General features: G+C 46.0%; 1 protein-coding gene and 1 long non-coding RNA gene across 2 annotated transcripts in view; both read left to right on the plus strand.

The window, feature by feature from the left end:
- The window catches only part of Erich1 (glutamate-rich 1), a gene marked incomplete at its 5' end in the record, with an annotated part of 52,793,804 nt that overhangs the window by 34,283,478 nt on the left and 18,499,039 nt on the right, over window positions 1–11,287 (plus strand).
- The window catches only part of LOC102553697 (uncharacterized), a 30,781-nt gene continuing 29,598 nt past the window's right edge, over window positions 10,105–11,287 (plus strand). The window contains exons 1-2 of one of the 2 annotated variants that reach the window (XR_015640397.1): window positions 10,648–10,734; window positions 10,985–11,057. This is a non-coding gene — a long non-coding RNA (uncharacterized LOC102553697). Of the gene's footprint in view, window positions 10,735–10,984; window positions 11,058–11,287 lie in introns of both variants that reach the window. The other variant, XR_015640396.1, reaches the window with a different exon arrangement.

Consider the following 11,287-nt stretch of genomic DNA (forward strand, 5'->3'; position numbering starts at 1 on the left):
ATCTGCCGTGTCTTTGCACGGGCTCCATATTGTTCATGCTTTACCAGTGTGAACACAGTAGCAGGTCTGTCAGCATCAGTGGACAAGTGTGCATGCAGGACAAGCTAATGAACGTAACATCTTTGATTCTAATTATTTACATGGAAATTCATAGTAATGTAGAAAGAAATGACACTTCGGAGGTACAGAAGGTCAGATGAGAGGTAGAAAATATGGGGTTGGGATTTAGCTCAGTGGTAGAGCGTTTGCCTAGCAAGCAAGCTCAAGGCCCTGGGTTCGGTCCTCAGCTCTGGGAGAAAAACAATGAAGTAGAAAATACAAAACCCTCTAAGTGCAAACCGCCAGTGCACTTGGGGACCAGGCACTGAGTAAGCAGAGGAATTATTGGTGTCTTTCCTGAGAGCACATGTGATGTGCAAACAGAACAAAAGGTTCCTGCTGCCTGGTCCCGCGACGTGAATCCTCAGAAACACAGCAGCCCCTTCCCAGTCCGCCCATGTGAGCGAAGCAGCTACAACGCCCTTCTCGGATGAAGGAACAGTGCCCGGAACCCTGTAACTTGGGTAAGAAAGTGGAGAGAGATCTGAAGGTCCAAGATGGAGTGTGGCTTACGAAACCTTGGTTGTGACGTTCTGAGGTGACAGAGGTGACATGCAAATATTTTTAAGTCTTTGGGGGGTTTTCAAGGGCTGATGTGAGGAATCCTAAGCAAAGGAATCAGAGATAGAGACTGAAGTCTCTCTATAAAAATCACACACACACACACACACACACACACACGAGCCATCTATACGAACATGTTATAGAAGTCAAGGTATAAAGAATAAACATTAAACTTAAAAACTAAGTGGTAGCTTTAGCTGTTACACTGCCTGTCCCTGCAACAGGGTTCTCAACCCCGTGGCTCACAGCCCCTTTGGAGGTCACATGTCAGGTGTCCTACATACCAGCTATTTACATTCAAACTCATAAAGGTAGCAAAATCACAGTTACGAAGTCGCAACAGAGTAATGTTACAGTTGGGAGTCGCCCCACCCTGAGGAACTGGATTAAAGGGTCAGCACTAGGGAGGCTGAGAGACACATCTTTCCGTTCGTCACACAAGGCTCTGTACTGAATGCCTTCTGTCTGAACACAGCGTCTGTGTGCTTCAACTGTATGACGCAATTACAGTGAGTGCCTTACAATTAAACAATACTCATCTACTGTTTCACGCCTCTGAAAACTAGATGAGGAAGTGCCTAGGCTAAGTTCCTTCAGAGAGCTGTGAGCAGGTCTCTGTGCTCCACCCATCTCTCCCAGCTCCTGGTGGTTGCTGTTGGCCTCTGGTGGTACTCGAAAATGGCATTGACTCTGTCCTCACACTGTCTTTTCTCTCCACTGCTCAGACATGTCTCTCTGTATCAGAGTTTGTTTTTACTCAAGTACATGCCTACAGTGACCAGAAGAGGGTGTCAGATCCCCTGGACCTGAAGTTATAGGTGGTCGGAAATGTCCAACATGGATGCTGGGAACTGAACTATAGTCCTGTGCAAAAGCAAGAACTCTTACCCTCAGAGCCATCTCTTCAGCCCTAGGTTTCGTCATTTATAAGGATTCCTATGCTCCTGGTTGGGACATAGCCTGTTCCAGAATGACCTCATTTTCACTATTTCCAAGTGCACTCATATTCTGAGGTACTGTGGGACATCAGAGGAGGGGCACAATTTTAACCTATACCACCCGTGACTTCATAATAAAAATTTACTGTGGTGATTTGAATGAAAATGGCCTCCATAGACTCATATATTTGAATGAATACTTGGTCCCAGATTCGTGGAACTGGTTAGGGAAAGATTAGGAGGTGTGGCCTTGCTGGAGGAGGCGTGTCCAAACCAACCTATCTTGATCTCCCTACTTCCTGGTTGATGTCTCGACGTGTAAGATCTCAGCTACTGCTCGGGCACCATGCCAGCCTGCCTGCTACCATGTTCCCTTATATAGTGGACGTGGAGTCACCCTCTGAAACTGTAAACAAGGCCCCAAATAAATGATTTCTTTTCTAAGTTGCCATGGTCATGGTATCTCTTCGCAGCGATAGAAAGGTAACTTAGACGTCTACCTCCGTGGTTTCTCTCAAGAGCGTTGATTTTGCTGAGGGATGCGATTCAGTTCTACGGTTCTGCCTTGCTGCCCGTCCATCTCTCCTGCTCTTAATTGCTTCAGTAGCAATTTCTATTCGGAACCCAGACATGGGTATCCATGGGTAGAATTGGTTAAATAATCTACACGCTGCTTCTGTTGACCCCTCCTTCCATATGGCACCCACTTTGTTCTTCTAAAGCTACAGATAAAAGATTACGGACTGGGAAACATTGCAGGGTGTCCGTATCACCTGCAAAATATCTCCCGGTGTGCACAGTGGAAGGGAATGCTCCAAAGGTCCTATTTGAATAAGTTTCCATTCTGCATAGAAGTGGTTTTTTTTTTTTTTATCCTTGCCCTTTACTTGCTGTCATTTTTTTTTGATGTGAATAAAGAAGTCATCCTCACTGCAGGGCAGAGAGCATTCAGAATATGGTTTCTGGAAATATAACCCCTAGGTAGTCATAAATCCTCAGTCAAACACAAAGTATCCCCCTGCATTTCGTGACTTGGAAGGACTGAATCTTCCCCACTGACGAGTGCTGCTGTGGTATTCCTGTGGGTGACTCTGAAGAATGAGAAAAGCCTCGCTCTCGGCAACCGGCCTCTCAGGCTTCGGCAAAGAGGGAGGTGACTCAGCTTCCATAAGTAATTCCCAGGCAGAATATATAGGTACAAAATGTGAATTGGTCTAAAATGCCTGAAACTACAAACCTCTGCCTGGAAAACTAAAATAAGTCAGTCTAAGTCCAGGTCAGAAATAGCGATTGGTGGAAGAGTTATTGTCTTAGGGTCTTATTGCTGTGAACAGACACTGTGACCAAGGTAAGTTTTATAAAGGACAACATTTAATTGGGGCTGGCTTGTAGGTTCAGAGGTTCAGTCCATTATCATCAAGGTGGGAGCATGGCAGCGTCCAGACAGGCATGGTGCAAGAGGAGCTCAGAGTTTTATATCTTTATTTGGAGGAAGCCAGGGACAGACTGAGCATCCTCAGGTAGATAGGAGGAGGGTCTCCAAGCCCACTCCACAGTGACACTCTTCCTCCAACAAGGCCACACCTTCTAATAGTGCCACTCCCTGGGCCAAGCATATGCAAACCATCACAGGTATACATATACATTTATGTATATACTTATATATATACACACATATGCATATACATTTACATATACACATACACTTACATTTACATATACATACACGTATGCATAAATATGTGTGTATATCTTCCACAAATGTGTGTGTGTGTGTGTGTGTGTGTGTGTGTGTGTGTGTGTGTGTGTGTGTGAAAGGATTTATATATGAGTCTCTGCCAATGTCTGAGGGGTTCTCTGAAGAGGTGATCATAGGGTCTGATCTTTCTCAGAGACAGGAGAAGTCACAAGGACAGTGACAATTGACAGGCAATGCTTGAGTGTCTTGCGATCTTGAGGATCTAGTCAGCTGATATCTGAGGACTTACTGACACAAATGTGGCAGAGTGCAGTGAGTCCCGGCCAGAAATACAAAAAGCTTTCCCTAGCCTGGCTCTGCCCTGCGGGATCCACTTCTACAAGTAACAAAGGACGGTGGGCTAATCGAAAACTGCTGGGGAAGTGGGACACATTGCTTCTCATCTTCATGGAAAGGCAAGATGGGCCACTCCAGAGACACCCCAGGAACAAAGGCTTAGGTGCATGTTTGGGGCTCTAAAATGGGGTAAGGAGGCTCTAGGAGGGATAGAAGCATTTAGATAAGCAGGCTCACTTCCTCGAAGTTTCTTCCTTTGAAGAAAATTATGGCAAAATATACAAAATAGAAAATTTACCTCCAAATGCAGCCATTTCCTAATTTTTCAGCCATAGGAAATTTTTTAGACATTTTAAGCCACTGTTAGGTGGCATATAATATATTTGACAATATTGGGCAACATTCACGGCTGTCCACTTCCAGACTCGTTTTTTCCACTATTCCGATCTCCACTTCTTCGATCTAAAAACAAGAAATGATGATGGCACCGGCATGTACTGCCCTTGTAGAAGGCAGAGTCTGGTTCCAGCTTAGGAGTGAATGAGAATTCTGGGAAAGTAACGCCTTGGTACTCAGAGAGTAAACTGCAGAGATGTAAGAGGTTGGGATGTTGCAGATCTGAAGGCCAGTTCTCTCATCTTGAGCTGCCATTTCTTACTCAATTCTGTGTCGGAACTACCATCCTGTGATAATAATAGATTAAAGTCTTTTGAAACAAACCTATTAACTTTAGGGACCATGAGCTCCCACCAACTTGAAAGCTAAAATGTCATCAGATAGCATCTGAGGCCCACGGACAAGCCACCTGTAGCCGCCTGTCTGATGTTCTGTCCAGTGTATTTTAAACTCCCCTTGATCTATGACTTTCTTTGTTCTGTAAAACTGTACAATTTCACAAAATGGCTTCCACGTTGGAACATAAAGTTTGGGGAAATCTAAGCCAGTCTTCCTAGGTCATGGTCACTCAAACTGGCTCCAGATATACCATCTAGTTCCCTTGTAAGGCGAGAGCAGTGTTTTTTGAGTCAAACACATCAGGGAGCTCACAATTGCTCCAAGGAAAGGTCAGGACCCCTCTTCTGGTCCCTATAGGCACCTGCGTTCATGCATGCAAACCGACATACACAGACACAAAACTAGAAATAAAAATAAAACCTCGTTGAAAAATAATAAATATTCAAACTGGTTTGTCCTTCCCTTGCTGACTATAAGCACTATTTCTGCCTTCCTATACCTTCTACCCGAGACAGTGGTGCTCAGAATAGGTAGTGACTACCGAACCAGGACAAAATATCTGAGCTAAGTTTCCACAGACTGAATGAGACAAGGCCTCTGACTCCCACACCTGGGCAGAGAAGCACCTTCAGACGGTCTCTCAGTATTTTTCTAGGGTTCTGCCTCCTCCACATGGCCTGCTTGGGATGGGCAGAGGGGAGCCCTCCATTCATTGTAACAGTGCCATTAACTAGACGGTCAGCATGAAGTGGACAGTCTGCTTCCACTCTTAGGGTTAACAGCAACAGTCAAAAGATAAACACTGTTGAGGCTGAAAAATGACTTTCCCTTCTTGGTCATCCATCTAGATTATGCTTTTCCAAGGGCCTTGTTTATTTAGGAGGTACCAATAACCCTCAGGAATTAGCATGGACAGCTCAAGAATGACCAGCATCATGACCCTGGAGCCTTGGCTCCGCTCTCCCCTGTTAGCTTTTCCAACCCCCCAGTGGGAACAGCCAACACTGCGGGAATGAGGGGAAAGGTCATGAGAATAAGACTTCTTTTAATCGTTTGGGTCTTGTCCCAGGATACAAGAGCAGCTAAGACAAGACGCCAGTTCTGGTCTGAGGGAGTCATCCATCGAGACTGAAAGTGAGTTCAATGTAGAGTGCTGGCCTTGCTTACACACAGCCCTGGGTTCCACCCAAGGCACCACAAAGACCTCAGACCCATTTTGCCTGCCTCAGCTGCACTCGGCTTTCTTATCACGAGAGAGCACCCACAATGACTTGGTCTCCATCAGGTAACTAAAGTGACCTGGGGACACTCACTTACTTTTGTCTTTGGTGGCTCTTCAGCTGCAGTGGTTGTGTAGGTCTGTGCCAATCATAAATTGAGTGGTCATGTTTGTAAATTACAGTCTCAATTCATGTCAGGGGAAATCAAGCCATAACGTGTTAAATGAATAACTAAAACAATGAAGTAGGCAGCCATTCCTGGTTCTAGCCATTAACTGACCTATTTCGTTTTTGGTTTTGGTTTTTTTTGGTGTGTGTGTTTTTAGAGGGGTGGTTTTTTGGGTTTTGTTTTTTGTTTTTTGGGGGCTTTTTTGGTTCGGTTTTGTTTTTGTTTTTGTTTTTTGTTTTTATTTGTTTGTTTTTGCTCTTTGATTTTGTTTTTGTTTTTTCAGCCAAAAAGTGATAGTGAAAAACTTGGTATTGATTCCCATGAGAACCACCAGGGGTAGCAACCAGAGCTTGCTCTGAATAATTCTGAATTTGGAAACAGCCTTGAGGGTTTTTTCGATATTGTTGTTTTGTTTGTTTGTTTGGGTTTTTATGTTTGTTTTTAGGAGCAGTGAGCATGAGATCATGTCAAAGTCCTAGGCTCTCTCTCCTCTGACTTCTTAGTCAGAATTTCTTGGAGGTGAAATCCTTTCTTGTGCTTATCAGGGGCTGAGAGACAGTGGTCACTGATGCAAGGTGGATCAAAAGATGACTGTGAGTGCTTCCAGGCTGCCCCTCTTTGTCTGGGGCTGACTGTGATATGGCATGAGGATTTTCAACATCTGAATCAAACTAGCATCACATTTGAATCTGAAGCCATCAGATACCCTCAAGTCCTTTTCTCTTAAACCACCAATATTTATTCCTCTGTCTCTCAGGGTACATCACAGTGACGAAGGAGTCAGACTGTCCTCTTTTCCCGAAGCTGATTTTGCTATCAGTCCTTGGGTCATTGGTATCTGCAAAGGATGACATCAACAGCAAGCAGGCCTTGCTGTGGTGCACAGTCCAGGTTTCATTCCACCCAGTTGCCTAATGAACAAGTAATTCAAAAATATTTAAATACTATAAAGTCTATAAACGATTCAAAAATATGTCAGGTGCTGGGTAAAATAGACAGATGCCAAAAGAGAGATGCCGGGTATATTCAAAGAAAGCAAATGACATTTCACTGGGCATGGACTGAGGACAGGAGGTCTCCTTGGGACACTTAGCACTTGGCCTGCATCTTAAAGCACCATCTGTATAGAGACAAACCGAAGACAGCACCTCAAACACAGGAACCCAATTGGAGATAGGACATACATGCATAGAGGTTAGAGGTGTTCTTACATCATCCACTGTCGGGATAAAAAAGATGGGAGTTGGAGTGAGTATATACTGGGGCTCTGAGCTAAAGAATGTGGGTTTCATTTCCAAGAAATGAAAGTCAAGTCGAGGTATGGTGATGTGTGCTTGTAATCCTAGTATTGGAGAGGCAGAGGCAAGAGGAGCAGGAGTTCAAGACCGGCCTCAGCTATATGGTGAGCTTGAGGCCAGCCTGAACTACAGAGTACAGAGATGTGCATGTGTGTGTGTGTGTGTGTGTGTGTGTGTGTGTGTGTGTGTGTGTGTGTATGTGTGTGTGTGTCTGTGTGTGTGTGCGTGTGGGGGGGTGGTGTGCGTGCACATGTGCGTGTGAATGAATGGGGGGCGGAAAGTGCATTAAAGCAATAAAGGTCTTGAAACACAGGAAGACCGATATCTGAGACACACTGAAGCCAGGATATATTGGAGCCAAGGGATCTTGTCAGAAGCTAGAAGATAATAAACTATTTGGCTTCTACAAACAAAAGCCAGGAAACCTGTTCTAGTTCCCTGAGGCTGCCGTAACAAATTGCCACTGACTTGGGAGCTCGAAATAACTAGTTTGGGAAGTCAAATGTCCAAAATGAACTTCGCTGGGCTAAAACCTAACTGGCTTTAGGGAAGAAGCTGTGCTTCATCTTTTCCAGCAACTACATCTACACGGCTTGTTCTCCTGGGTGCTTGGCCCTTTCCAAAACAGGCATAGACTATTTGTGTAACTGAAGAGGAGAGTAGTAAGCAAGGGCCGAGAATGAAGCAGTGGGAGTTACAGGGTTCCTGGATGTGAGGAGGATCAAGTCTCTAAACATAGATCCTAGTGGACATGGGGTACTGGAAAGCCAAGACCCCAAGCCCTCAAACTTCGGACAGAGAAGAACTGCTGGTCAGTATCTGGCCACGAGCAGCCACCACAGGGAAAAGATTCCTTTTCTCTCAGATGTATCTTATCCGTTCAGACAAACCCTCTGCTAATATTTGACTCTAAGGCGGTGTGTGACTAGAAGCGATTCCCCCCACCCCTGCAAGCGGAGGCCGGAAGGGAACCACCTTTTATAAAACCAAGACCCTTCAGTAGCTCGGAATTTGCACTTCAAAGGTCTCGCTGTTCCTGCATTCATAGAGTCCTACCTTGCAGCTGGCTCTAACAAGATGTGGCAAAGCTTTGCTCCAGCCCCTTATCAGTCTTGGCAGCGCTGGGAGTCTGTGGGAGACTGTGAATCAGTTCCCCTGGGAAGTTCTGTGAGCATTCTGCTCTGCGGAAAAGGGCAAAGAGATGCTGGCAGCCTTCAGCCTGGGACCAGACCAAAGCTCTTTGTCCCAGCCAGATGAGTAGCAACCCCTCTATCCCCCTCCCACTCCCCAGATCGCCCTGGAACCTTGTGTTCGGTTCTTACATTAGCAGCCCTGGGCAAGCCCAGGCTGGGGGTGGCTGTGTGCGCAGTGGGGTGGGGGTGGGGGTGGGGGTGGGGAACCTGCGAGCTGACAGCAGGGGGCCAGCATATGAGCCAGGCAATAGAAGGTCAGATCTCCTGGGGCTGTAAACTCTGTAAACAGTAACCTAGGGAAGATCATCTCCAGGTGTCTGCAGGTCTGGACTTTCCAAATTCAGCCTTCTGACTTCTGAACAGAGAGAGAGCTCTTTGGAGATCAAAGACAAAGACCAGTGGCCTCTTCTCAAAGTGTCCTTTGGTTTGCAGGGATGCCATGACAAGCTGAATAATGGCCCCCAATAATCCCTGGCAGTCTGAAATGCTAACTTGCTTGAAAAAAAAGGAAGAGAGGATACTGAGGGGGTATTAGGCAGATGTAAGACCCATGAAATGGGGAGATTCCCCCAGATTATCCAGGTAGCCCTAACTAAATGCAATCAGAAATGTCCTTTTTAATGCAAGAGGGGAATCTCAAATGCACACACACACACACACACACACACACACACACACACACACGGTTAGAATGGATGAGTGAATGATTCTAAGATGTTGGCCATGAAGACTGGGTTGATGTAGTTATAAGCCAGGGAATGCTGCAGCCGCCAGAAGCTGGGAAGGGTGAAGGCACAGCCAGACCTCATGAAAACTGTGTCACCTCTATGATGCTGGTTGCAGACCCGAGGTTGCCAGAACTGCCAGAGACCAAATTTCTGTCTCTTCTAACATTCGAGATTTTAGGAACTGTTGATGACAGCCACGAGAAGTTAAGGAGCAACGTCTCTTTGGGCTATGCACACCAGAGAGGCAATCAAGACTATATGTGTTGGGGCAGAAGGGCCCACATCCAGACAGAACACACCAAAGCAACATCGTTCCATGTGGAGGGTTTTAATGAGAGAAGAAGAGTAGAAGCTGGGAAGGAACTGTAGAACTAGAGTTTTAAAAAGGTTACTCATTGTCAGAGTCTGGATGTGCAGGGCCGGACGTGCCTGAGGGAGAGCCAGAGATAGGACTTGCCAAACCAGCTACCAGCCCCAAGGACATTGACCATCTGTAGCCACCCCCTCCCCTTCCTTCATCCCCCTGAGTGAGATGAGCCACCCTACCTGCCTGCCGAGCTGCTAGAGAGCACGTACTCCTTACTGATGTAATTTCATGCCGAAAGTAACTGTGCACCATTTGAAATGACCAATCATGTGTAACCGCGCGAATGCCCCTAACCTCCCCTATATAAACCCCTGAGTTTGGAGGCTCGGGGTCGATTCCTCTGTCTCCTGTGTGGGATACGTATCGACCCGGGATCCCGCTAATAGGGATCTCGTTAATAAAAGCTACCTCTTGCTGTTACATCAAGACTGGCTACTCGTGATTCCTGGGGGCACCCCACCCCGCGATCGGAGCGAGAGACGCGGCTCCCCGTTTAGGGGTACGCTCTTTCAGAACAAAGGCTGGTCACGGGCATGTGGGGGAAAGGGCGGATGGAGAGAGAAGGGACAGGGACAAAGAGGGCACAAAAGCCGAGAATAGAAGAGCAAAAGCAAGAGAGAGTAAGAGGGAGAGGAGGGGGCAAGCAACCCCCTTTGTAGTCAGGCACAGCTACTGTTGCCAGGCAACTGTGGGGCGGAGCATACCTGGCTGTTGCCTGGTAGCTGTGGGGGTGGAGCTTAGACAGAATACCAACAATATGGGTAACGGGCCCACTTTGTCTGGAAAAGAATAATCTCCGCACTACGCAAAGGAACACACAAAGTAAAAGGAACTTGGCAAGGCAACTTCCGTTTTTGCAAAAGGGTACACAAGAAGCCAATCTGGGCTAACGAACTTACCGGCCCCTTTCTTTCCTGAGCTGTGGGTGGTTCTATGTCTCATCCCGTTGGTATCAACTAGTCTTTCCAGTCTGATGTGATTGACTGACCTGCACAGAGAGGGAATGGGAGGTTGTGGTGATTGGAATGAAAGTTGTCTGGGGCTGGGGATTTAGCTCAGTGGTAGAGCGCTTGCCTAGCAAGCACAAGGCCCTGGGTTCGGTCCCCAGCTCTGAAAAAAAAAAAAAAAAAAAAAAAAAAGAAAGTTGTCTCAGAGACTCATACAGAGTGGTATTGTTAGGAGGTGTGGCCTTGTTGGAGTGGGTGTGGCCTTGTTGGAGAAAGTGTGTCACTAGGGGTAACCTCTGTTGTTGGAGATTCTCAGGCCAGGCACAGTGTCACGCGCTCGTCCTGCTGCCTTTGGATTTAGATATGAAACTGTCAGCACCATGTCTGCCTGCGTGCCGCCATGCTTCCCGCCACGATGACGCTGGACTGAACCTCTGAACTGTAAGCCAGCCCCAATGAAACGTTTTCTTTAAGAGTTGCTGTGGTCAAGGTGTCTCTTCAGAGCAATAAAACCCTAACAGAGTTCAGGCAATACAGGTCCTTGTTGGGCTGACAGGAAAGAAGTTTCTTATACACTTAACCCCGAGTAGGAAAATAGCACAGAGAAAAGACCTGCATAGCCTTGAGCGTGTCACTCACTCGCATGGTAAAATTTCTGAGTTAATATTGCGATTCTCTGCCTGCTTCACAGGGTTGTCTATTTGGGAGTCTAAACTTGGAATGTAAAATTTGAAACAAGAGGAAAAAATATTAGTAAGTGAGAGGTATGTATCTCTGAACTGAGAACATTATACTAGGGATCTTTCTAGCAAGAAGCCAAAACTTCTGTGGACCTCAAGGGAGAAATCACAGTGTTCGGGGAGCTAGCTAGAACTGGAATCCAGAGGGTGTTTCTATGAAGCCATATAATTTATTTATTTATATATATTTATATATATATAATTTATTTTTATGTAAGTTATTTTATATTAATTCATTTATACTAATTATTGTA

Source organism: Rattus norvegicus, chromosome 16 (assembly GCF_021556685.1).
Source record: "Rattus norvegicus strain SHRSP/BbbUtx chromosome 16, alternate assembly SHRSP_T2T, whole genome shotgun sequence".
NCBI lineage: Eukaryota > Metazoa > Chordata > Mammalia > Rodentia > Muridae > Rattus > Rattus norvegicus.